The following is a 26877-nucleotide window of genomic DNA, read 5'->3' as shown; positions in this document are numbered from 1 at the left end:
CCCGAGGCCGGAATTGAACCCGGGTCCCTGGCGCTGTGAGGCAGCAGTGCTAATGCACTGTCTGAGGGAAACACCAGTTCAGCATCATGAACGAATATATGTCTCCGCATTGCTGGACTGCCACCCAGACTCTGGTCAGATATAATCCTGGGGCAACTCAAACACTCTCACTGCCGTCAGTGATAAGAACAAGGATTCCTGTCAGGTCCGGCTAGCTCAGTCGGTAGAGCATGAGACTCTTAATCTCAGGGTCGTGGGTTCGAGCCCCACGTTGGGCGAGTGTTACTATTTTTAACGCTCGTCCACACATTCCGCCCCGGCTCTGAATTTCCCTGACGTTCAACCGCGCTTCCTCCACATTCCTGCTCTCAAAATCTCTCAGCGTTTCACACAACACTCTGCAAATACAATCTGAAAAATCGTACACGGCGACCACCTGCTCACACACAACACAAAATAAATTATCAAATCCCCGCTTTCTCACTCACAATTCATTTCATTCTGCAAAAGGACCTTATCCAAAAATAAAACCAATTCAAATATTTATGACTCGATTTTTCTCAGTTATAATTGAATAAAATTACTTTCTCTTCAAGGGAAACTTCGACAAAAGTTTTGATAAAACTCCAGCCGGGCTCTTGACTGCCCCCTGCTGGTGGTGATTGGGATTTGACCCTATCGCTGCCGTGGGCAACGAGACAGCAGTTTTAACAATCGTAACTAAATCGATAATAATAATAAAAGTATTTATTGTCACAAGTAGGCTTACATTAACAGTGCAATGAGGTTACTATGAAAATCCCCTCGTCGCCACATTCGCTGGAGTTTAATCCGGACACGTGTGAGGTAATGCACTTCGGAAGGTCCAATGCATGTAGGAATTACACAGTAAATGGGAGAACTCTTGTGAGTATTGACAGGCAGAGAGATCTGGGCGTGCATTTCCACCGATCACTGAAAGTGGCAACGCATGTGGACAAGATGGTCAAGAAGGCATACGCCATACGGCCTTCATCGATCGGGGCATTGAACATAAAAAGTGGCATGTCATGTTGCAGCTGTACAGGATCTTGGTTAGGTCTCATTTGGAATATTGTGTACAATTCTGGTCGCCACACTACCAGAAGGATGTGGCTCCTTCGGAGAGGCGAAATCGGTTTACTAGGATGTTGTGACAGAGTCATCGGACCCGAAACGTCAGCTCTTTTCTCTCCCTACAGATGCTGCCAGACCTGCTGAGATTTTCCAGCATCGCAATAATTTACTTTTATTTTTTTACTCGGATGTTTCCTGGTATGGAAGTGATTGGCTGTGAGGAGAGGTTAGGTATAATAATAGCTTTATGTCACAAGTAGGCTTCAATGAAGTTACTTTGAAAAGCCCCTAGTCACCACATTCCAGCGCCTGTTCAGGGAGGCCGGTAGGAGAATTGAACCTGCGCTGCTGCCCTTGTTCTGCAGTACAAGCCAGCCGTTTAGCCCACTCTGCTAAACCAGCCACTAAACTCACTCTGTTCTCACTGGGATGACGGAGGTTGAGAGGCGACCTGATAGCGGTCAACAAGGTTATGAGCGGGATGGACAGAGTGGATGGTCAGATGCTCTTTCCTGGGACAGGAGAGAAAAATACTGGGAGACATAGGGTTTAAAGTGCAGGGGGAAAAGTTTCGAACTGGTGTGTGAAGCAAATTGTTTACACAGAGGGTGGTAAATAAATAGAACATGGCGCCTGGTGAGATGGCTGGAGCAGGTATGATAGAGGCATTTAGGGGACATCGAGACAAATATATGAATAGGGTGGGAATGGAAGTATAAGGACTCCGTCAGTGCATATAGTTTTAGTTTAGGCAGGGACCATGGTCAGCACGGGCTTGGAGGGCCGAAGGGCCTGTTCCTGTGCTGTATTGTTCTTTGATCTATTCCGGCGCCCGTTCGGGTGAACTGAGGGAGAATTCAGAATGTTCAAACCCCAGCACGCCTTTCAGAAATAGTGGGAGGAAACCGGAGCACCCGGAGGAAACCCACGCAGACACGGGGAGAACGTGCAGACTCCGCACAGACATTGACCCAAGCCGGGAATCGAACCCGGGACACTGGCGCTGTAAGACAACAATGCTAACCACTGTGCTACCGTGCCACCCATAACCTGGTGTTGGAGAATGAAAGCAATTCTCAGCGAGGGAGAGTGGTTAGAGCCGCAGGATTTATTCTGTGGTTTGCCTCTGCTGATCCGTTCCTCGTCTCTGACTCCACACCCTGTATTTTGGGGACTTTATTGAAATGTCGATTTGCTGGTGAGAGCGGGAATGTGGGGCGGGCTCAGTGAAATGTTGGAGGAATAATTCCGAGCTGGGGTTTGCCCGTGAATCACAGATAAATATTTATACAGACAAGAAGACAGGTCACTTTCACAGGAGTTTCCATAGTGTAGTGGTTATCACGTTCGCCTCACACGCGAAAGGTCCCCAGTTCGATCCTGGGTGGAAACATTATGTTACAAATGTTCATTTTCCCACTCCAGTCACCCCTTCGATGTTCGACCACCGTTTTGCTGTCATGGCAACCAACTCGTCAATCCAGATTCAGGAAACACGACGTGTAAAATGAGACGCCCACAAACCACAAAATAACGTCTGAGAGCGAGGGTGGATGTGGTGCAGGTTTCATTCAACCTGAGGAAGGGACTTGAAGGCGGACCTGGTGCAGGAGCTCCGTGAAGAAGATAAATTGAGGCCCAGGCTCTGGGCCTACATCATTTAACCGAGGAGGCAGCAGCAGCAGCAGCGATGGACTGGTGCGAACTTGAGTTTAAACATAACAAAATGACATTAAATCCGAGCGGCGATATGACAGGGAAGCCGTGAGTCGTTTGTCTGGTCAGTATTGCAGCTGTGATTCCCTTTCTCCAGAGTTAGAGAGTTAGCAGCTGGGAGATTATGAAGCGTTTTCAGTAAAGTTTGCTGCTGGTAATTATCGGGCAGTTGCAGTTTCTATTAGCGTGGGTCTGCGATCTGAGCTCTTGAGCAATATTATTCTGGGGCAACTCAAACACTCTCACTGCCGTCAGTGATAAGAACAAGGATCCCTGTCAGGCCCGGCTAGCTCAGTCGGTAGAGCATGAGACTCTTAATCTCAGGGTCGTGGGTTCGAGCCCCACGTTGGGCGAGTGTTTCTATTTTTAACGCTCGTCCACACATTCAGCCCCAGCTCTGAATTTCACTAACGTTCAACCGCGCTTCCTCCACATTCCTGTTCTCAAAATCTCTCAGCGTTTCACACAACACTCTGCAAATACAATCTGAAAAATCGTACACGGCGACCACCTGCTCACACACAACACAAAATAAATCATTCAAATCCCCGCTCTCTCTCACTCACAATTCATTTCATTCTGCAAAAGGACCTTATCCAAAAATAAAACCAATTCAAATATTTACGACTCGATTTTTCTCAGTTATAATTGAATAAAATTACTTTCTCTTCAAGGGAAACGTCGACAAAAGTTTTGATAAAACTCCAGCCGGGCTCTTGACTGCCCCCTGCTGGTGGTGATTGGGATTTGACCCTATCGCTGCCGTGGGCAACGAGACAGCAGTTTTAACGATCGTAACTGAATCTATAAATATAATAAAAATATTTATTGTCACAAGTAGGCTTACATTAGCAGTGCAATGAGGTTGCTGTGAAAATCCCCTCGTCGCCACATTCGCTGGAGTTTAATCCGGACACGTGTGAGGTAATGCACTTCGGAAGGTCCAATGCATGTAGCAATTACACAGTAAATGGGAGAACTCTTGTGAGTATTGACAGGCAGAGAGATCTGGGCGTGCATTTCCACCGATCACTGAAAGTGGCAACGCATGTGGACAAGATGGTCAAGAAGGCATACGCCATACGGCCTTCATCGATCGGGGCATTGAACATGAAAATTGGCAAGTCATGTTGCAGCTGGACAGGACCTTGGTTAGGTCTCATTTGGAATATTGTGTACAATTCTGGTCGCCACACTACCAGAAGGATGTGGCTCCTTCGGAGAGGCGAAATCGGTTTACTAGGATGTTTTGACAGAGTCATCGGACCCGAAACGTTAGCTCTTTTCTCTCCCTACAGATGCTGCCAGACCTACTGAGATTTTCCACCATCGCAGTAATTTACTTTTATTTTTTTACTCGGATGTTGCCTGGTATGGAAGTGATTGGCTGTGAGGAGAGGTTAGGTATAATAATAGCTTTATATCACGAGTAGACTTCAATGAAGTTACTTTGAAAAGCCCCTAGTCACCACATTCCAGCGCCTGTTTGGGGAGGCCGGTAGGGGAATTGAACCTGCGCTGCTGCCCTTGTTCTGCAGTACAAGTCAGCCATTTAGCCCACTCTGCTACACCAGCCACTAAACTCGTTCTGTTCTCACTGGGATGACGGAGGTTGAGAGGCGACCTGATAGCGGTCGACAAGATTATGAGCTGGATGGACAGATTGGATGGCCAGATGCTCTTTCCTGGGACAGGAGAGACAAATACTGGGGGACATAGGGTTTAAAGTGTGTGGGGAAAAGTTTCGAACTGGTGTGTGAAGCAAATTGTTTACACAGAGGGTGGTAAATAAATAGAACATGGCGCCTGGTGAGATGGCTGGAGCAGGTACGATAGAGGCATTTAGGGGACATCGAGACAAATATATGAATAGGGTGGGAATGGAAGGATAAGGATTCCATCAGTGCAGACGGTTTTAGTTTAGGCAGGGACCATGGTGAGCACGGGCTTGGAGGGCCGAAGGGCCTGTTCCTGTGCTGTATTGTTCTTCGATCTATTCCGGCGCCCGTTCGGATGCACTGAGGGAGAATTCAGAATGTTCAAACCCCAGCATGCCTTTCAGAAATAGTGGGAGGAAACCGGGGCACCCGGAGGAAACCCACGCAGACACGGGGAGAACGTGCAGACTCCGCACAGACAGTGACCCAAGCCGGGAATCCAACCCGGGACACTGGCGCTGTAAGACAACAATGCTAACCACTGTGCTACCGTGCCACCCATAACCTGGTGTTGGAGAATGAAAGCGATTCTCAGCGAGGGAGAGTGGTTAGAGCCGCAGGATTTATTCTGTGGTTTGTCTCTGGTGATCCGTTCCTCATCTCTGACTCCACACCCTGTATTTTGGGGACTTTATTGAAATGTCGATTTGCTGGTGAGAGCGGGAATGTGGGGCGGGTTCAGTGAAATGTTGGAGGAATAATTCCGAGCTGGAGTTTGCCCGTGAAACACAGATAAATATTTATAAAGACAAGAAGACAGGTCGCATTCACAGGAGTTTCCATAGTGTAGTGGTTATCACGTTAGCCTCACACGCGAAAGGTCCCCAGTTCGATCCTGGGTGGAAACATTATGTTACAAATGTTCATTTTCTCACTCCAGTCACCCCTTCGATGTTCGACCACCATTTTGCTGTCATGGCAACCAACTCGTCAATCCAGATTCCGGAAACACGACGTGTAAAATGAGACGCCCACAAACCACAAAATAACGTCTGAGAGCGAGGGTGGATGTGGTGCAGGTTTAGTTCAACCTGAGGAAGGGACTCGAGGGCGGACCTGGTGCAGGAGCTCCGTGAAGAAGATAAATTGAGGCCCAGGCTCTGGGCCTACATCATTTAACCGAGGAGGCAGCAGCAGCAGCGATGGACGGGTGCGAACTTTGGTTTAAACATAACAAAATGACATTAAATCCGAGCGGCGATATAACAGGAAAGCCGTGAGTCGTTTGTCTGGTCAGTATTGCAGCTGTGATTCCCTTTCTCCAGAGTTAGAGAGTTAGCAGCTGGGAGATTATGAAGCATTTTCAGTAAAGTTAGCTGCTGGTAATTATCGGGCAGTTGCAGTTTCTATAAGCGTTGGTCTGCGATCTGAGCTCTTGAGCAATATTATCCTGGGGCAACTCAAACACTCTCACTGCCGTCAGTGATAAGAACAAGGATCCCTGTCAGGCCCGGCTAGCTCAGTCGGTAGAGCATGAGACTCTTAATCTCAGGGTCGTGGGTTCGAGCCCCACGTTGGGCGAGTGTTCCTATTTTTAACGCTCGTCCACACATTCAGCCCCGGCTCTGAATTTCACTAACGTTCAACCGCGCTTCCTCCACATTCCTGTTCTCAAAATCTCTCAGCGTTTCACACAACACTCTGCAAATACAATCTGAAAAATCGTACACGGCGACCACCTGCTCACACACAACACAAAATAAATCATTCAAATCCCTGCTTTCTCACTCACAATTCATTTCATCCTGCAAATGGAGCTTATCCAAAAATAAAAGCGATTCAAACAATATTTATAACTGGATTTTTCTCAGTTATAATGGAATAAAATACTTTCTCTTCCTGGAAAACTTCGACAAAAGTTTTGATAAAACTCCAGCCGGGTTCCTGAGTGCCCCCTGCTGGTGGTGATTGGGATTTTACCCTATCGCTGCCACGGGCAACCAAACAATGGTTATGACGATGGTGACTGAATTTGTCACCTGGTGTTGGAGAATGAAAGCGATTCTCAGCGAGGGAGAGTGGTTAGAGCCGCAGGATTTATTCTGTGGTTTGCCTCTGCTGATCCGTTCCTCGTCTCTGACTCCACACCCTGTATTTTGGGGACTTTATTGAAATCCCGATTTGCTGGTGAGAGCGGGAATGTGGGGCGGGTTCAGTGAAATGTTGGAGGAATAATTCCGAGCTGGGGTTTGCCCGTGAAACACAGATTTATATTTATACAGACAAGAAGACAGGTCACATTCACAGGAGTTTCCATAGTGTAGTGGTTATCACGTTCGCCTCACACGCGAAAGGTCCCCAGTTCGATCCTGGGTGGAAACATTATGTTACAAATGTTCATTTTCTCACTCAAGTCACCCCTTCGATGTTCGACCACCGTTTTGCTGTCATGGCAACCAACTCGTCAATCCAGATTCAGGAAACACAACATGTAAAATGAGACGCCCACAAACCACAAAATAACGTCTGAGAGCGAGGGTGGATGTGGTGCAGGTTTCATTCAACCTGAAGAAGGGACTCGAAGGCGGACCTGGTGCAGGAGCTCCGTGAAGAAGATAAATTGAGGCCCAGGCTCTGGGCCTACATCATTTAACCGAGGAGGCAGCTGCAGCAGCGATGGACTGGTGCGAACTTGAGTTTAAACATAACAAAATGACATTCAATCCGAGCGGCGATATGACAGGGAAGCCGTGAGTTGTTTGTCTGGTCAGTATTGCAGCTGTGATTCCCTTTCTCCAGAGTTAGAGAGTTAGCAGCTGGGAGATTATAAAGCATTTTCAGTAAAGTTAGCTGCTGGTAGTTATCGGGCAGTTGCAGTTTCTATAAGCGTTGGTCTGCGATCTGAGCTCTTGAGCAATATTATCCTGGGGCAACTCAAACACTCTCACTGCCGTCAGTGATAAGAACAATGATTCCTATCAGGCCTGGCTAGCTCAGTCGGTAGAGCATGAGACTCTTAATCTCAGGGTCGTGGGTTCAAGCCTCACGTTGGGCGAGTGTTTCTATTTTTAACGCTGGTCCACAGATTCCGCCCCGGCTCTGAATTTCCCTGACGTTCAACCGCGCTTCATCCACATTCCTGTTCTCAAAATCTCTCAGCGTTTCACACAACACTGTGCAAATACAATCTGAAAAATCGTACACGGCGACCACCTGCTCACACACAACACAAAATAAATCATCAAATCCCCGCTTTCTCACTCACAATTCATTTCATCCTGCAAATGGAGCTTGTCCAAAAATACAACCGATTCAAACAATATTTATAACTGGATTTTTCTCAGTTATAATAGAATAAAATACTTTCTCTTCCTGGGAAACTCCGACAAAAGTTTTGATAAAACTCCAGCCGGGTTCCTGAGTGCCCCCTGCTGGTGGTGATTGGGATTTTACCCTATCGCTGCCGCGGGCAACCAAACAATGGTTATGACGATGGTGACTGAATTTGTCACCTGGTGTTGGAGAATGAAAGCGATTCTCAGCGAGGGAGAGTGGTTAGAGCCGCAGGATTTATTCTGTGGTTTGCCTCTGCTCATCCGTTCCTCGTCTCTGACTCCACACCCTGTATTTTGGGGACTTTATTGAAATCCCGATTTGCTGGTGAGAGCGGGAATGTGGGGCGGGTTCAGTGAAATGTTGGAGGAATAATTCCGAGCTGGGGTTTGCCCGTGAAACACAGATAAATATTTATACAGACAAGAAGACAGGTCACATTCACAGGAGTTTCCATAGTGTAGTGGTTATCACGTTCGCCTCACACGCGAAAGGTCCCCAGTTCGATCCTGGGTGGAAACATTATGTTACAAATGTTCATTTTCTCACTCAAGTCACCCCTTCGATGTTTGACCACCGTTTTGCTGTCATGACAAACACATCGTCAATCCAGAATCCCGAAATAGGAGGTGTAAAATGAGACAGTAACAAGAGTTCACTGCCAACAAATCACAAATAACGTCTGAGAGCGAGGGTGGATGTGGTGCAGGTTTCGTTCAACCTGAGGAAGGGACTCGAGGGCGGACCTGGTGCAGGAGCTCCGTGAAGAAGATAAATTGAGGCCCAGGCTCTGGGCCTATATCATTTAACCGAGGAGGCAGCAGCAGCAGCGATGGACGGGTGCGAACTTTGGTTTAAACATAACAAAATGACATTAAATCCGAGCGGCGATATGACAGGGAAGCTGTGAGTTGTTTGTCTGGTCAGTATTGCAGCTGTGATTCCCTTTCTCCAGAGTTAGAGAGTTAGCAGCTGGGAAATTATAAAGCATTTTCAGTAAAGTTTGCTGCTGGCATTTATTGGGGACTTGCAGTCACTCCTCGTGCTCGGGAAGCAGTGTGTGAGTGAGACACCAATTAATGTCTCCGCTTAGCTGGTCCGTCATCCAGACCGTCCCCAGATTTCATCCTGCGTCAAATTAAACACTCTGACTGCTGTGGACCAGCGTTAAAAATGGAAACACTCGCCCAACGTGGGGCTCGAACCCACGACCCTGAGATTAAGAGTCTCATGCTCTACCGACTGAGCTAGCCGGGCCTGATAGGAATCATTGTTCTTATCACTGACGGCAGTGAGAGTGTTTGAGTTGCCCCAGGATAATATTGCTCAAGAGCTCAGATCGCAGACCCACGCTTATAGAAACTGCAACTGCCTGATAATTACCAGCAGCAAACTTTACTGAAAATGCTTTATAATCTCCCAGCTGCTAACTCTCTAACTCTGGAGAAAGGGAATCACAGCTGCAATACTGACCGGACAAACGACTCACGGCTTTCCTGTTATATCGCCGCTCGGATTTAATGTCATTTTGTTATGTTTAAACTCAAGTTCGCACCCGTCCATCGCTGCTGCCTCCTCGGTTAAATGATATAGGCCCAGAGCCTGGGCCTCAATTTATCTTCTTCACGGAGCTCCTGCACCAGGTCCGCCTTCGAGTCCCTTCCTCAGGTTGAATGAAACCTGCACCACATCCACCCTCGTTCTCAGACGTTATTTTGTGGTTTGTGGGCGACTCATTTTACACGTCGTGTTTCCTGAATCTGGATTGACGAGTTGGTTGCCATGACAGCAAAATGGTGGTCGAACATCGAAGGGGTGACTGGAGTGGGAAAATGAACATTTGTAACATAATGTTTCCACTCAGGATCGAACTGGGGACCTTTCGCGTGTGAGGCGAACGTGATAACCACTACACTATGGAAACTCCTGTGAATGTGACCTGTCTTCTTGTCTGTATAAATATTTATCTGTGTTTCTCGGGCAAACCCCAGCTCGGAATTATTCCTCCAACATTTCACTGAACCCGCCCCACATTCCCGCTCTCACCAGCAAATCGACATTTCAATAAAGTCCCCAAAATACAGGGTGTGGAGTCAGAGATCAGGAACGGATCAGCAGAGACAAACCACAGAATAGATCCTGCGGCTCTGACCACTCTCCCTCGCTGAGAATCGCTTTCATTCTCCAACACCAGGTTCTGGGTGGCACGGTAGCACAGTGGTTAGCATTGTTGTCTTACAGCGCCAGTGTCCCGGGTTGGATTCCCGGCTTGGGTCACTGTCTGTGCGGAGTCTGCACGTTCTCCCCGTGTCTGCGTGGGTTTCCTCCGGGTGCTCCGGTTTCCTCCCACTATTTCTGAAAGGCGTGCTGGGGTTTGAACATTCTGAATTCTCCCTCAGTGCATCCGAACGGGCGCCGGAATAGATCAAAGAACAATACAGCACAGGAACAGGCCCTTCGGCCCTCCAAGCCCGTGCTGACCATGGTCCCTGCCTAAACTAAAACTATATGTACTGATGGAATCCTTATACTTCCATTCCCACCCTATTCATATATTTGTCTCGATGTCCCCTAAATGCCTCTATCGTACCTGCTCCAGCCATCTCACCAGGCGCCATGTTCTATTTATTTACCACCCTCTGTGTAAACAATTTGCTTCGCACACCAGTTTGAAACTTTTCCCCACACACTTTAAACCCAATGTCCCCCAGAATTTGTCTCTTCTGTCCCAGGAAAGAGCATCTGACCATCCAATCTGTCCATCCCGCTCATAATCTTGTCGACCGCTATCAGGTCGCCTCTCAACCTCCGTCATCCCAGTGAGAACAGAGTGAGTTTAGTGGCTGGTTTAGCAGAGTGGGCTAAATGGCTGGCTTGTACTGCAGAAGAAGGGCAGCAGAGCGGGTTCAATTCCCCTACCGGCCTCCCTGAACAGGCGCTGGAATGTGGCGACTAGGGGCTTTTCAAAGTAACTTAATTGAAGCGTACTTGTGACATAAAGCTATTGTTATACCTAATCTCTCCTCACAGCCAATCACTTCCATACCAGGCAACATCCGAGTAAAAAAATAAAAGTAAATTACTGCGGATGCTGGCAAATCTCAGCAGGTCTGGCAGCATCTGTAGGGAGAGAAAAGAGCTGACGTTTCAGGTCCGATGACTCTGTCAAAACATCCTAGTAAACCGATTTCACCTCTCCGAAGGAGCCACATCCTTCTGGTAGTGTGGCGACCAGAATTGTGCACAATATTTCAAATGAGACCTAACCAAGGTCCTGTCCAGCTGCAACATTACTTGCCAATTTTCATGTTCAAAGCCCCGATCGATGAAGGCCGTATGCCGTATGCCTTCTTGACCATCTTGTCCACATGCGTTGCCACTTTCAGTGATCGGTGGAAATGCACGCCCAGATCTCTCTGCCTGTCAATACTCACAAGAGTTCTCCCATTTACTGTGTAATTGCTGCATTCATTGGACCTTCCGAAGTGCATTACCTCACACGTGTCCGGATTAAACTCCAGCGAATGTGGCGACGAGGGGATTTTCACAGTAACCTCATTGCACTGCTAATGTAAGCCTACTTGTGACAATAAATACTTTTATTATTATTATAGATTTAGTTACGATCGTTAAAACTGCTGTCTCGTTGCCCACGGCAGCGATAGGGTCAAATCCCAATCACCACCAGCAGGGGGCAGTCAAGAGCCCGGCTGGAGTTTTATCAAAACTTTTGTCGAAGTTTCCCTTGAAGAGAAAGTAACTTTATTCAATTATAACTTAGAAAAATCGAGTCATAACTATTTGAATTGGTTTTATTTTTGGATAAGGTGCTTTTGCAGGATGAAATGAATTGTGAGTGAGAGAGAGCGGGGATTTGAATGATTTATTTTGTGTTGTGTGTGAGCAGGTGGTCGCTGTGTACGATTTTTCAGATTGTATTTGCAGAGTGTTGTGTGAAACGCTGAGAGATTTTGAGAGCAGGAATGTGGAGGAAGCGCGGTTGAACGACAGGGAAATTCAGAGCCGGGGCGGAATGTGTGGACGAGCGTTAAAAATTGAAACACTCGCCCAATGTGGGGCTCGAACCCACGACCCTGAGATTAAGAGTCTCATGCTCTACCGACTGAGCTAGCCGGGCCTGACAGGGATCCTTGTTCTTATCACTGACGGCAGTGAGAGTGTTTGAGTTGCCCCAGGATAATATTGCTCAAGAGCTCAGATCGCAGACCAACGCTTATAGAAACTGCAACTGCCCGATAATTACCAGCAGCAAACTTTACTGAAAATGCTTTATAATCTCCCAGCTGCTAACTCTCTAACTCTGGAGAAAGGGAATCACAGCTGCAATACTGACCAGACAAACAACTCACGGCTTCCCTGTCATATCGCCGCTCGGATTTAATGTCATTTTGTTATGTTTAAACTCAAGTTCGCACCCGTCCATCGCTGTTGCTGCTGCCTCCACAGGTAAATGATATAGGCCCAGAGCCTGGGCCTCAATTTATCTTCTTCACGGAGCTCCTGCACCAGGTCCGCCCTCGAGTCCCTTCCTCAGGTTGAACTAAACCTGCACCACATCCACCCTCGCTCTCAGACGTTATTTTGTGGTTAGTGGGCGTCTCATTTTACACGTCGTGTTTCCGGAATCTGGATTGACGAGTTGGTTGTGATGACAGCAAAACGGTGGTCGAACATCGAAGGGGTGACTTGAGTGAGAAAATGAACATTTGTAACATAATGTTTCCACCCAGGATCGAACTGGGGACCTTTCGCGTGTGAGGCGAACGTGATAACCACTACACTATGGAAACTCCTCTGAATGTGACCTGTCTCCTTGTCTATATAAATATTTATCTGTGTTTCTCAGGCAAACCCCAGCTCGGAATTATTCCTCCAACATTTCACTGAATCCGCCCCACATTCCCGCTCTCACCAGCAAATCGACATTTCAATAAAGTCCCCAAAATACAGGGTGTGGAGTCAGAGATGAGGAACGGATCACCAGAGACAAACCACAGAATAAATCCTGCGGCTCTAACCACTCTCCCTCGCTGAGAATCGCTTTCATTCTCCAACACCAGGTTCTGGGTGGCACGGTAGCACAGTGGTTAGCATTGTTGTCTTACAGCGCAGTGTCCCGGGTTCGATTCCCGGCTTGGGTCACTGTCTGTGCGGAGTCTGCACGTTCTCCCCGTGTCTGCGTGGGTTTCCTCCGGGTGCTCCGGTTTCCTCCCACTATTTCTGAAAGGCGTGCTGGGGTTTGAACATTCTGAATTCTCCCTCAGTGCATCCGAACGGGCGCCGGAATAGATCAAAGAACAATACAGCACAGGAACAGGCCCTTCGGCCCTCCAAGCCCGTGCTGACCATGGTCCCTGCCTAAACTAAAACCGTCTGCACTGATGGAGTCCTTATACTTCCATTCCCACCCTATTCATATATTTGTCTCGATGTCCCCTAAATGCCTCTATCATACCTGCTCCAGCCATCTCACCAGGCGCCATGTTCTATTTATTTACCACCCTCTGTGTAAACAACTTGCTTCACACACCAGTTCGAAACTTTTCCCCACACACTTTAAACCCTATGTCCCCCAGTATTTGTCTCTCCTGTCCCAGGAAAGAGCATCTGACCATCCAATCTGTCCATCCCGCTCATAATCTTGTCGACCGCTATCAGGTCGCCTCACAACCTCCGTCATCCCAGTGAGAACAGAGCGAGTTTAGTGGCTGGTTTAGCAGAGTGGGCTAAACGGCTGGCTTGTACTGCAGAACAAGGGCAGCAGCGCAGGTTCAATTTCCCTACCGGCCTCCCCGAACAGGCGCTGGAATGTGGCGACTAGGAGCTTTTCAAAGTAACTTAATTGAAGCCTACTTGTGACATAAAGCTATTATTATACCTAACCTCTCCTCACAGCCAATCACTTCCATACCAGGCAACATCCGAGTAAAAAAATAAAAGTAAATTACTGCGGATGCTGGAAAATCTCAGCAGGTCTGGCAGCATCTGTAGGGAGAGAAAAGAGCTGACGTTTTGGGTCCGATGACTCTGTCAAAACATCCTAGTAAACCGATTTCACCTCTCCGAAGGAGCACATCCTTCTGGTAGTGTGGCGACCAGAATTGTGCACAATATTCCAAATGAGACCTAACCAAGGTCCTGTCCAGCTGCAACATGACTTGCCAATTTTCATGTTCAATGCCCCGATCGATGAAGGCCGTATGCCGTATGCCTTCTTGACCATCTTGTCCACATGCGTTGCCACTTTCAGTGATCGGTGGAAATGCACGCCCAGATCTCTCTGCCTGTCAATACTCACAAGAGTTCTCCCATTTACTGTGTAATTCCTACATGCATTGGACCTTCCGAAGTGCATTACCTCACACGTGTCCGGATTAAACTCCAGCGAATGTGGCGACGAGGGGATTTTCACAGTAACCTCATTGCACTGCTAATGTAAGCCTACTTGTGACAATAAATACTTTTATTATATTTATAGATTCAGTTACGATCGTTAAAACTGCTGTCTCGTTGCCCACGGCAGCGATAGGGTCAAATCCCAATCACCACCAGCAGGGGGCAGTCAAGAGCCCGGCTGGAGTTTTATCAAAACTTTTGTCGAAGTTTCCCTTGAAGAGAAAGTAATTTTATTCAATTATAACTGAGAATAATCGAGTCATAAATATTTGAATTGGTTTTATTTTGGGATAAGGTCCTTTTGCAGAATGAAATGAATTGCGAGTGAGAGAGAGCGGGGATTTGAATGATTGATTTTGTGTTGTGTGTGAGCAGGTGGTCGCCGTGTACGATTTTTCAGATTGTATTTGCAGAGTGTTGTGTGAAACGTTGAGAGATTTTGAGAGCAGGAATGTGGATGAAGCGCGGTTGAACGCCAGGGAAATTCAGAGCCGGGGCGGGATGTGTGGACGAGCGTTAAAAATGGAAACACTCGCCCAACGTGGGGCTCGAACCCACGACCCTGAGATTAAGAGTCTCATGCTCTACCGACTGAGCTAGCCGGGCCTGACAGGGATCCTTGTTCTTATCACTGACGGCAGTGAGAGTGTTTGAGTTGCCCCAGGATAATATTGCTCAAGAGCTCAGATCGCAGACCCTCGCTTATAGAAACTGCAACTGCCCGATAATTACCAGCAGCAAACTTTACTGAAAATGCTTTATAATCTCCCAGCTGCTAACTCTCTAACTCTGGAGAAAGGGAATCACAGCTGCAATACTGACCAGACAAACAACTCACAGCTTCCCTGTCATATCGCCGCTCGGATTTAATGTCATTTTGTTATGTTTAAACTCAAGTTCGCACCAGTCCATCGCTGCTGCAGCTGCCTCCACAGGTAAATGATATAGGCCCAGAGCCTGGGCCTCAATTTATCTTCTTCACGGAGCTCCTGCACCAGGTCCGCCTTCGAGTCCCTTCCTCAGGTTGAATGAAACCTGCACCACATCCACCCTCGCTCTCAGACGTTATTTTGTGGTTTGTGGGCGACTCATTTTACACGTCGTGTTTCCTGAATCTGGATTGACGAGTTGGTTGCCATGACAGCAAAACGGTGGTCGAACATCGAAGGGGTGACTGGAGTGGGAAAATGAACATTTGTAACATAATGTTTCCACTCAGGATCGAACTGGGGACCTTTCGCGTGTGAGGCGAACGTGATAACCACTACACTATGGAAACTCCTATGAATGTGACCTGTCTCCTTGTCTGTATAAATATTTATCTGTGTTTCACGGGCAAACCCCAGCTCAGAATTATTCCTCCAACATTTCACTGAACCCGCCCCACATTCCCGCTCTCACCAGCAAATCGGGATTTCAATAAAGTCCCCAAAATACAGGGTGTGGAGTCAGAGATGAGGAACAGATCAGCAGAGACAAACCACAGAATAAATCCTGCGGCTCTAACCACTCTCCCTCGCTGAGAATCGCTTTCATTCTCCAACACCAGGTTATGGGTGGCACAGTAGCACAGTGGTTAGCATTGTTGTCTTACAGCGCAGTGTCCCGGGTTGGATTCCCGGCTTGGGTCACTGTCTGTGCGGAGTCTGCACGTTCTCCCCGTGTCTGCGTGGGTTTCCTCCGGGTGCTCCGGTTTCCTCCCACCATTTCTGAAAGGCGTGCTGGGGTTTGAACATTCTGAATTCTCCCTCAGTTCACCCGAACGGGCGCCGGAATAGATCAAAGAACAATACAGCACAGGAACAGGCCCTTCGGCCCTCCAAACCCGTGCTGACCATGGTCCCTGCCTAAACTAAAACTATATGCACTGACGTAGTCCGTGTCCTTCCATTCCCACCCTATTCATATATTTGTCTCGAGTCCCCTAAATGCCTCTATCGTACCTGCTCCAGCCATCTCACCAGGCGCCATGTTCTATTTATTTATCACCCTCTGTGTAAACAATTTGCTTCGCACACGAGTTCGAAACTTTTCCCCACACACTTTAAACCCTATGTCCCCCAGTATTTGTCTCTTCTGTCCCAGGAAAGAGCATCTGACCATCCAATCTGTCCATCCCGCTCATAATCTTGTCGACCGCTATCAGGTCGCCTCTCAACCTCCGTCATCCCAGTGAGAACAGAGCGAGTTTAGTGGCTGGTTTAGCAGAGTGGGCTAAACGGCTGGCTTGTACTGCAGAACAAGGGCAGCAGCGCGGGTTCATATTCCCCTACCGTCTCCCCAAACAGGTTCTGGAATGTGGCGACTAGGGGCTTTTCAAAGTAACTTCATTGATGTCTACTTGTGAAGTAAAGCTATTATTATATCTAACCTCTCCTCACAGCCAATCACTTCCATACCAGGCAACATCCGAGTAAAAAAATAAAAGTAAATTACTGCGGACGCTGTAAAATCTCAGCAGGTCTGGCAGCATCTGTACGGAGAGAAAAGAGCTGACGTTTCGGGTCCGATGACTCTGTCAAAACATCCTAGTAAACCGATTTCACCTCTCCGAAGGAGCCACATCCTTCTGGTAGTGTGGCGACCAGAATTGTGCACAATATTCCAAATGAGACCTTACCAAGGTCCTGTACAGCTGCAACATGACTTGCCAATTTTCATGTTCAAAGCCCCGATCGATGAAGGCCGTATGCCGTATGCCTTCTTGACCATCTTGTCCACATGCGTTGCCACTTTCAGTGATCGGTGGAAATGCACGCGCAGATCTCTCTGCCTGTCAATACTCACAAGAGTTCTCCCATTTACTGTGTAATTGCTACATGCATTGGACCTTCCGAAGTGCATTACCTCACACGTGTCCGGATTAAACTCCAGCGAATGTGGCGACGAGGGGATTTTCACAGTAACCTCATTGCACTGCTAATGTAAGCCTACTTGTGACAATAAATATTTTTATTATATTTATAGATTCAGTTTCGATCGTTAAAACTGCTGTCTCATTGCCCACGGCAGCGATAGGGTCAAATCCCAAACACCACCAGCAGGGGGCAGTCAAGAGCCCGGCTGGAGTTTTATCAAAACTTTTGTCGAAGTTTCCCTTGAAGAGAAAGTAATTTTATTCAATTATAACTGAGAAAAATCGAGTCATAAATATTTGAATTGGTTTTATTTTTGGATAAGGTCCTTTTTCAGAATGAAATGAATTGTGAGTGAGAGAGAGCAGGGATTTGAATGATTTATTTTGTGTTGTGTGTGAGCAGGTGGTCGCCGTGTACGATTTTTCAGATTGTATTTGCAGAGTGTTGTGTCGAACGCTGAGAGATTTTGAGAGCAGGAATGTGGAGGAAGCGCGGTTGAACGTCACGGAAATTCAGAGCCGGGGTGGAATGTGTGGACGAGCGTTAAAAATGGAATCACTCGCCCAACGTGGGGCTCGAACCCACGACCCTGAGATTAAGAGTCTCATGCTCTACCGACTGAGCTAGCCGGGCCTGACAGGGATCCTTGTTCTTATCACTGACGGCAGTGAGAGTGTTTGAGTTGCCACAGGATAATATTGCTCAAGAGCTCAGATCGCAGACCCACGCTTATAGAAACTGCAACTGCCCGATAATTACCAGCAGCTAACTTTACTGAAAATGCTTTATAATCTCCCAGCTGCTAACTCTCTAACTCTGGAGAAAGGGAATCACAGCTGCAATACTGACCAGACAAACGACTCACAGCTTCCCTGTCATATCGCCGCTCGGATTTAATGTCATTTTGTTATGTTTAAACTCAAGTTCGCACCCGTCCATCGCTGCTGCAGCTGCCTCCTCGGTTAAATGATATAGGCCCAGAGCCTGGGCCTCAATTTATCTTCTTCACGGAGCTCCTGCACCAGGTCCGCCCTCGAGTCCCTTCCTCAGGTTGAACTAAACCTGCACCACATCCACCCTCGCTCTCAGACGTTATTTTGTGGTTTGTGGGCGTCTCATTTTACACGTCGTGTTTCCGGAATCTGGATTGACGAGTTGGTTGTCATGACAGCAAAACGGTGGTCGAACATCAAAGGGGTGACTTGAGTGAGAAAATGAACATTTGTAACATAATGTTTCCACCCAGGATCGAACTGGGGACCTTTCGCGTGTGAGGCGAACGTGATAACCACTACACTATGGAAACTCCTGTGAATGCGACCTGTCTTCTTGTCTGTATAAATATTTATCTGTGTTTCTCAGGCAAACCCCAGCTCGGAATTATTCCTCCAACATTTCACTGAATCCGCCCCACATTCCCGCTCTCACCAGCAAATCGGGATTTCAATAAAGTCCCCAAAATACAGGGTGTGGAGTCAGAGATGAGGAACGGATCAGCAGAGGCAAACCACAGAATAAATCCTGCGGCTCTAACCACTCTCCCTCGCTGAGAATCGCTTTCATTCTCCAACACGGGGGTGAACTTCTCCCACCTGGGACTAACTCCCGGGGTTGGGAGGGGGGATGGAAGGGTTTTTCTAGTTGTGGACGCTCGCAGGAAACCGCGCTGTGTTGTCTGGCACTGAACACATTGCTGAGGCACCCCGGGGCTGTTTCGTTCCGTATTCCATGGTGGGTCGGGCAAGATGGTTCCGCGTTCCACCATCATGGGCGGGATTCTCCCCTACCCGGTGGGGCGTGGGGTCCCAGCACCGAGGAGTGGCGTGAACCACTCCGGCCGCCCCAAAGGTGTGGAATCCTCCGCACCTTCAGGGGTCAGGCCGGCCCTGGACTGGTTTGCGCGCGCGGCTGGCGGGGAAGGGGCTTGGCGCCATGCCAACCGGCGCCAAAGGGCCTCCGCTGGCCGGTGCGAGCTGGCGCATGCGCTGGAGCGCCAGCGTGTGCTGGTGTCATCCCAGCGCCCGTGTAGAAGGCTTCATCTCCGCACCGGCCATGGCGGACCAGTACAGCCGCCGGTGCGGAAGGATAGAGTACCCCCACGGCACAGGCCCACCCGCGGACCGGTGGGCCCCGATCGCGGGCCAGGCCACCATGGGGGCGCCCCCCGGGGCCAGATTCCCCCGCGCTTCCCCGAGGACTCTGCAGGTCGCCCGCAGAGCTGGGTCCCGCCGGCCAATACCTGGTGTAACATACGGCGGTGGGACTGGCCGAAAACTGGTGGCCACTCGGCCTATCGCGGGCCGGAGAATCGCCGGCCGCCCACCAGCGCGGCACGATTTTCACCCCCTCCAAATCTTCAGCAGCTGGCAGGGGCAGGATTCATGCCGCCCCCCCCCGGCGATCCCCCGACCCGGCGCACATTCCCGCCCCATATCTGGGAGCCACATTGAAAAGGCGCCCAACATCACTGACCCACTGGAGAAGGAAGATGGACTTCCTGAGAAAGAGGCTGGATCTCCAGGGACACCCTGAGGCCATCGATGAATCCTGAAGGTCCAACTGCAGGTTCTCCTCCGTCCCACTACAGCGGCGTTCCCCAGTTCAGGGTCGCTAGCGGACTCTAAACCGGACTATGGAAGCGGTACCAACGACTGGACACTCTGCAACAACTCACTAATGCTCATCAAGCAGCACCTTCCAAACCCTCAACCTCTACCATCTAGAAGGACAAGGGCAGCAGACACATGGGGAACACCTCCACCAACATGTTGTGCTCCAAATCGCACGTCATCCTTATTTATTTTGTCCAATTTTAAGGAATGTGGGTACCCAGAATTTGTTGCCCATCCCTAATTGCGCCTTGAGCAGGTGGTGGTACGGCCCATCTCTGTTATGAGTACCGCCCAGGAAGACATTTTGTTGACCGTTGCCCGGGGTCGCCACATTCTGCTGATTTCCATCCGTGTCGTTTTTCTTTCTCCTCCCGGTGTGGCTGGAGTGATTCGCACGTGAAGCGCGGGTAAGTGACGCTCGCCACTCTGACCGTGAGGGCCGTGAGCTCCCTCTGCGCCCAGTTCCACAAACATTGACTCCCCCCCCCGATGCACTACAATTCCCTATTCACTTCTCCGTGGCAACAGCTCAGCCCATCAGAGTCAACCCCCAACCACTCCCCCCCCCCCCCCCCCCCGCAGTGGGGGAAATTGCTGCGATGGTTTGAAATTTGCCGCTCTCATGTTCGTCCTGCTGAGTGCAAGGGGTAAAGTTTCGACAAAGTGGCTCTTTTCCAGCAACATTCTCGACTGGCGCAGGAAAGATAAGGGGTTGATAAAGCCGACTCTTCCAAGGTTGCTGGAACAGTGTGGTCAGGACATCCTGTTTGAGGGAAGTAGTTCTGATCCGAACGTGAATGGGCCACCCTTCAAAGGATTTGGGAACCGATACGTCATGAACGTCCGACATGTGCCCACACGAGCACGGTTTTCAATAGCTCTTTTGGAGGGCTCGGGAGATAGAGGAACAAAGAGACTCCCTTGTGCCTGGTGCTAGTGACATAAGGAGAGGCAGCGCTGTCGGCAGTAGATGGAAGTGTCAAAACACAGAGAGAGCTGTGAACGGTTCATTGAACAAGGCAAGATTGTTACTAATGGATTCCGATCTGGGCAGACGCGAGGCCATCCGCTTTGAAACCAAAAGGCGTCATAACGGAGCGCTGCGTCAATGGTGAGATGCCACAAACAGTCGTGGGCACAAAGGGGACTTCGGGTGCAGGAAGACGGGATTAGAAAGAGCACAGGGTGTCCTAGGGCTGGCATGGACCGGATGGGCCGAATGGCCTCCTTCTGTGCTGTAATGATTCTGTGATGATTCCCCCTCGGGGGTGGGGGTGGGGGGTTTAGAACTACGGGCACAGCGGGGAGTCTCCGATTAAAAACAGAAATGAGTAGGAGGTTTCTCACTGTGGGCGGAACAGTGGCACCCCTGGTTAGTGTTAGCATGTACTAGATGCTATGGTATGAAGAGGCAAGAGTTCAGCTCCTTTCTCACCAACACACCTTTAATGGTTCAAACTCACTCTGCACAGAACTCTACAGATCGTCACAAGCTCCAGAGTCCACCTGAAGCCCCTTTACATATCAGTGTCAATCATTGAACACGTAACATAAATGAGACAACTAATTGCAATGTCTCTTCACCCATTACTTAACAGTTAGCGCCGCTGCCTCACAGCGGCGGGGACGCGGGATCAATTCCGGCCTTGGGTGACGGTGCGCGGAGTCTGCACGTTCTCTCCCCGTGTCTGCATGGGTTTCCTCCAGGTGCTCCGGTTTCCTCCCGCAATCTAAAGACGTGCAGCTTAGATGGATTGGCCGTGCTAAATTGCCCCCTAGTGTCCAAAGGTGTGCAGTCCAGGTGGGGTTACAGGGATAGGATTGGGGAGTGGACCTGGGTTGGGCGTTCTTTCAGAGGGTCAGTCGATGGGCTGAATGGTCTCCTTTTGCACTGTCGGGATTCGATGAATCTTAATCTCTCAGAGGGTGTATGTGTTTGGAATTCTGTTCGACAAGGAGCAGTGGGACATTGAACGTAGTGAAGCCTGAGTTGGGCAAATGTTTGACCTCCAAGGGGGTCAAGGGTTATGGTGGGGGGGGGGCGGGGGGGTGGACAGACAGGGAAGTGGATCTAAGGCTACAATCGGATGGGCTAGGAGCTTATTGAATGGCCGAACAAGTTTGAAAGGCCGAATGGCCTGCTCCTGCTCCTATTTCTCACCATCGTGCGACCTCCCAGGGAGGCCCCTGGTGGAGACCTTACCTCGGCAGCTGCCGCTCAACGTCACCTCCCTCAGCTCCACCGGCCGCCGTCACGTGACCTGGCCCGACGAAGGGGCGCTCTGTTTCAGACAGGCCGCTGGCCATCACCGAGGGAACATTAGGACGCGGCTTCTGCGACCACGCTGCCCGACCTGTCAACCGGATCAAAAAGGAGGTCTCCGGAATCAATTTGGGGATCACGCTGGAGAAGCTATGAAGGGGCGCGGGGAGGGGGGGGGGGGGGGGGGGGGGGGGGGGGGGGTCAACGGACTTCCCGTCTCACACTCCGATCCCCAACTGGACTTCCAGTCAGGAAATAGGAGCGAGCGGGTGAGAAGAGTGAAAATTAAAATGGCTTATTGTCACGAGTAGGCTTCAATGAAATTACTGTGAAAAGCCCCTAGTCGCCACATTCCGGCGCCTGTTCGGGGAGGCTGGTACGGGAATTGAACCGTGCTGCTGGCCTGCTTTCAAAGCCAGCGATTTAGCTGAGTGAGCTAAACCAGCGTACGTGGGTGCGGATGCGAGTGTCATTGTGCGAGTTGATAAGTGCACAGATTTCGCTGGCGAGGGCGCAACTGAGATTCACCAGGATGCTGCCTGGGTTGGAGCGTCTCAGCTATGGGGAGAGGCTGGTTAGGCCGGGGTTGGTTTCCTGGGAGCAGAGAAGGCCGAGGGGGAGCCTGATCGAGGTGGACAATATTATGAGGGACATTGATAGGAAGGAACTTAGCAGAGGGCCAATAACCAGAGGGTATAGTCATGATGTGGAGATGCCGGCGTTGGACTGGGGTGAGCACGGTAAGAAGTCCGACAACACCAGGTTAAAGTCCAACAGGTTTGTTTCAAACACTAGCTTTCGGAGCACAGCTCCTTCCTCAGGTGAATGGGGGGAGGATTGATTTAAGGTGCGGGGCAGGAGGTTTAGAGGGGATTTGAGGAAAAACCTTTTCACCCAGAGGATGCTGGGAATCTGGAACTCATAGAATTTACAGTGCAGAAGGAGGCCACTCGGCCCATCGAGTCTGCACCGGCTCTTGGAAAGAACACCCTACCCAAGGTCAACACCTCCACCCTATCCCCATAACCCAGTAACCCCACCCAACACTAAGGGCAATTTTGGACACTAAGGGCAATTTATCCTAAATCTAAAGGCCAATCCACCCTAACCTGCACATCTTTGGACTGTGGGAGGAAACCGGAGTACCCGGAGGAAACCCACGCACACACGGGGAGAACGTGCAGACTCCACACAGACAGTGACCCAAGGCGGAATCGAACCTGGGACCCTGGAGCTGTGAAGCAATTATGCTATCCACAATGCTACCGTGCTGCCCAATAGGGTGGGAGAAGCAGGAACAACATTTAAGAAGCATTTAGATGAGCGATTGGAACTCCCCAGCAAACAAGGCTACGGCCCAAGTGCTGGACAATGGATAGATAGGGTCAGGACCCCTGGGACAGCGTGCGGTCAACTCCAGCCCCAGAGAGAGAAAGTGTGTGTATGTGAGTGAGAGAGAGAGAGGGAGACAGCAGAGAGCAAAAAAGAGAGGGACAGAGAGAGAGAGACAGAGAGATAGAGACAGGGAGAGAGATAGGGAGAGAGAGAGCATGAGTGAGAGACAAAGAGTCAGCAGAGAGCTGAAGAGAGACAGAGAACAAAAGGCAGCAGAGAGAGAGAGAGAGAGCAGAGAGCGAGGGAGAGACAGAGAGAGATCAAGAGGGTGAGTGAGAGAGAGAGAGCGAGACAAAGAGAGAGAGTGCGAGAGAGTGCTGTACTTTCACTTGAGCAAGCAGGAGAGAGAGAGACAGAAGTAGCACAGTGGGCGGCACGGTAGCACAGTGGTTAGCACTGTTGCCTCACAGTGCCAGGAACCCGGGTTCAATTCCCGGCTTGGGTCACTGTCTGTGCAGAGTCTGCACATCCTCCCCGTGTCTGCGTGGGTTTCCTCCGGGTGCTCCGGTTTCCTCCCACAAGTCCCGAAAGACGCGTTTGTTAGGTGAATTGGATATTCTGAATTCTCCCTCTGTGTACCCGAACAGGCGCCGGACTGTGGCGACTAGGGGCTTTTCACAGTAACTTCATTGCAGTGTTAATGTCAGCCTACTTATAGAACATAGAACAGTACAGCACAGAACAGGCCCTTCGGCCCTCGATGTTGTGCCGAGCAATGATCACCCTACTCAAACCCACGTATCCACCCTATACCCGTAACCTAACAACCCCCCCCCCCCCCCCCCCACCCCCCACCCCCACCCCCACCCCTTTACCTTGCTTTTTAGGACACTACGGGCAAATTATCACGGCCAATCCACCTAACCCGCACATCTTTGGACTGTGGGAGGAAGCCGGAGCACCCGGAGGAAACCCACGCAGACACGGGGAGGACGTGCAGACTCCGCACAGACTTGTGACAATAAAGATTATTATTAAAGAAAGAAAGAGAGAGACAGACAGAGACAGAAGGAGAGAGATCGAGGGACAGCAGTGCGCAAGGGAAAGAGAGACTGAGAGAGGGATAGAAAGTGAGAGACAGAGAGAGAAAGGGAGAGTGAGAGAAAGAGAGAGTGCTGTTCTTTCACTTCAGCAAGCAAGAGAGAGGGAGAGAGCCAGAGAGAGAGGGAGAGCCAGAGAGAGAGGGAGAGAGAGACATAGAGAGCGCAAGCAAGAGAGGGAGAGAGAGAGACAGCGAGAAAGTGAGGCAGAGAGAGAGAGAGTGACCGACAGAGAGAGAGGCAGATAGAGACAGTGTAGTGAGAGAGAGATAGAGAGAGACAGAGAGAGGGGAAGAGAGGGAGAGAGAGACAGAAAGAGACAGACAGAGAGAGAGAGAGACAGAAAGAGTGAGGCAGAGAGAGAGTGAGTGAGAGAAAGAGACAGTGTGAGAGAGAGACATAGAGACAGATAGTGAGGCAGAGAGTGACAGAGAGAGACAGTGTGAGTGAGAGAGACAGACAGAGAGAGACAGAGAGAGAGAGTGAGTCAGCGAGAGAGACAGAAAGAGTGAGGCAGAGAGAGACAGAGATAGAGACAGCGTGAGTGAGAGAGGGATAGAGAGAGGCAGAGAGAGACAGTGTGAGTGAGAGAGGGATAGAGAGAGACAGAGAGAGGGAGTGAGGCAGAGAGAGAGACAGAAAGTGTGAGGCAGAGAGAGACAGAGATAGAGACAGCGTGAGTGAGAGAGGGATAGAGAGAGGCTGAGAGAGGCAGAGCGAGAGCGAGGCAGAGAGAGAGACGGAAAGTGTGAGGCAGAGAGAGACAGAGATAGAGACAGCGTGAGTGAGAGAGGGATAGAGAGAGACAGAGAGAGAGTGAGGCAGAGAGAGAGACAGAAAGAGACAGTGAGAGAGGAAGAGAGGGAGAGAGAGACAGAAAGAGACAGACAGAGAGAGAGTGAGTGAGAGAAAGAGACAGTGGGAGAGAGAGACATAGAGACAGATAGTGAGGCAGAGAGTGACAGAGAGAGACAGTGTGAGTGAGAGAGATAGAGAGAGACAGACAGAGAGAGACAGAGAGAGAGTGGGGCAGAGAGAGAGACAGAGAGTGAGGCAGAGAGAGACAGAGATAGAGACAGTGTGAGTGAGAGAGGGATAGAGAGAGGCAGAGCGAGAGTGAGGCAGAGAGAGAGACAGAAAGTGTGAGGCAGAGAGAGACAGAGATAGAGACAGCCTGAGTGAGAGAGGGATAGAGAGAGACAGAGAGAGAGTGAGAGAGGGATAGAGAGAGACAGAGAGAGAGAGTGAGGCAGAGAGAGAGACAGAGAGAGAGACAGAGAGAGAGTGAGGCAGAGAGAGAGACAGAGAGAGAGACAGAGAGAGAGTGAGGCAGAGAGAGAGACAGAGAGAGAGAGTGAGGCAGAGAGAGAGACAGAAAGTGTGAGGCAGAGAGAGACAGAGATAGAGACAGCGTGAGTGAGAGAGGGATAGAGAGAGACAGAGAGAGAGTGAGAGAGGGATAGAGAGAGGCAGAGCGAGAGTGAGGCAGAGAGAGAGACGGAAAGTGTGAGGCAGAGAGAGACAGCGATAGAGACAGCGTGAGTGAGAGAGGGATAGAGAGAGACAGAGAGAGAGTGAGGCAGAGAGAGAGACGGAAAGTGTGAGGCAGAGAGAGACAGAGATAGAGACAGCGTGAGTGAGAGAGGGATAGAGAGAGACAGAGAGAGAGTGAGGCAGAGAGAGAGATAGAGCTGGAGACATTCAGTTGGCCAGGCAGTGTCGATGGCGACGAAGAAACAGGAAATAGCCTTTCATCGGTATAATAGCTGAAAAGTTAACTCTTTATTCTCACCCTGCCACCTCACTCATTGAGCATTCCCAACATTTTCCCTTTCACTCCCTCAGGGCGAAGGATTTCAGCACGCTGACCCTCACTTGTGAATCACACTGACCTCCGATTGACAGGAACCCCACGGGGAGGCCCCATCTGCTTGGGGTAGACATTCAAGATCTTATGGACGGGGCGCTATTTTGAAGAAGTGCAAAGGAGTTCCTCCTCCAGAAGCAAGGCCGATATTTACCCCTCACTGAGCAGAACCAACGAAAAAAAAAAACATTTTGTTTGCGGGATCTTGCTCTGCACACTTTGGGTGTCGCGTTTCCTCCATTAAAACAGCGGCAACACCTCACAAAGCACGTCATTGGCCGCAAAGCGCCCCGCGATGTCCAGTGGTTGACAACCACACGACATTAATGCAAAGTCTTCCGTTTTTAAAAATTTCTCAATGGGAGAAGAGGTCGCTGCAACAGGATTCCCAGTTCCCAAGATCCCGCAGCGTCAGCTCGACTCCTGACGACGAGTGTCGTGGGATCAAGGCGTCTCTGAGCTACACCAGTCGTTTCTCGAAGTGCGTTGCGAAGGGCAGAGTTGTGAGGGTATTTTCTCTCGGAGTATAAGCGGGCGAGGGTCGAGGGACCAATGACTCCATCCCCTCGGAGCAGTCGGTAGTATCCGAGTGTCCACTTTCAATAAAAACTTGTAACATCCTG

General features: G+C 49.8%; 1 long non-coding RNA gene and 16 other non-coding genes across 17 annotated transcripts; 9 read left to right on the top strand and 8 right to left on the bottom strand.

Moving 5' to 3' along the window:
* The first annotated feature begins 205 nt into the window (after positions 1–205).
* trnak-cuu lies at positions 206–278 on the top strand. The gene has a single exon. It is a non-coding gene; the product is annotated as a tRNA-Lys (tRNA).
* A 2137-nt stretch (positions 279–2415) lies between these two features.
* Positions 2416–2488, top strand: trnav-cac. The gene has a single exon. It is a non-coding gene; the product is annotated as a tRNA-Val (tRNA).
* Positions 2489–3091: 603 nt separating this feature from the next.
* Positions 3092–3164, top strand: trnak-cuu. The gene has a single exon. It is a non-coding gene; the product is annotated as a tRNA-Lys (tRNA).
* A 2140-nt stretch (positions 3165–5304) lies between these two features.
* trnav-cac lies at positions 5305–5377 on the top strand. Its single transcript has one exon. It is a non-coding gene; the product is annotated as a tRNA-Val (tRNA).
* Positions 5378–5977: 600 nt separating this feature from the next.
* Positions 5978–6050, top strand: trnak-cuu. Its single transcript has one exon. It is a non-coding gene; the product is annotated as a tRNA-Lys (tRNA).
* A 728-nt stretch (positions 6051–6778) lies between these two features.
* Positions 6779–6851, top strand: trnav-cac. The gene has a single exon. It is a non-coding gene; the product is annotated as a tRNA-Val (tRNA).
* Positions 6852–7035: 184 nt separating this feature from the next.
* On the top strand, positions 7036–26877 carry LOC119958488. Its single transcript, XR_005459035.1, has 2 exons — positions 7036–7235; positions 26233–26877. It is a non-coding gene; the product is annotated as an uncharacterized LOC119958488 (long non-coding RNA).
* On the top strand, positions 7452–7524 carry trnak-cuu. Its single transcript has one exon. It is a non-coding gene; the product is annotated as a tRNA-Lys (tRNA).
* trnav-cac lies at positions 8252–8324 on the top strand. The gene has a single exon. It is a non-coding gene; the product is annotated as a tRNA-Val (tRNA).
* Positions 8987–9059, bottom strand: trnak-cuu. The gene has a single exon. It is a non-coding gene; the product is annotated as a tRNA-Lys (tRNA).
* On the bottom strand, positions 9654–9726 carry trnav-cac. The gene has a single exon. It is a non-coding gene; the product is annotated as a tRNA-Val (tRNA).
* On the bottom strand, positions 11868–11940 carry trnak-cuu. The gene has a single exon. It is a non-coding gene; the product is annotated as a tRNA-Lys (tRNA).
* Positions 12541–12613, bottom strand: trnav-cac. The gene has a single exon. It is a non-coding gene; the product is annotated as a tRNA-Val (tRNA).
* On the bottom strand, positions 14753–14825 carry trnak-cuu. The gene has a single exon. It is a non-coding gene; the product is annotated as a tRNA-Lys (tRNA).
* trnav-cac lies at positions 15426–15498 on the bottom strand. The gene has a single exon. It is a non-coding gene; the product is annotated as a tRNA-Val (tRNA).
* On the bottom strand, positions 17638–17710 carry trnak-cuu. Its single transcript has one exon. It is a non-coding gene; the product is annotated as a tRNA-Lys (tRNA).
* Positions 18311–18383, bottom strand: trnav-cac. The gene has a single exon. It is a non-coding gene; the product is annotated as a tRNA-Val (tRNA).

This window comes from Scyliorhinus canicula, chromosome 29, assembly GCF_902713615.1.
Source record: "Scyliorhinus canicula chromosome 29, sScyCan1.1, whole genome shotgun sequence".
NCBI classification, from domain to species: Eukaryota; Metazoa; Chordata; class Chondrichthyes; order Carcharhiniformes; family Scyliorhinidae; genus Scyliorhinus; species Scyliorhinus canicula.
This window is presented reverse-complemented; position numbering and strand designations above follow the sequence as displayed.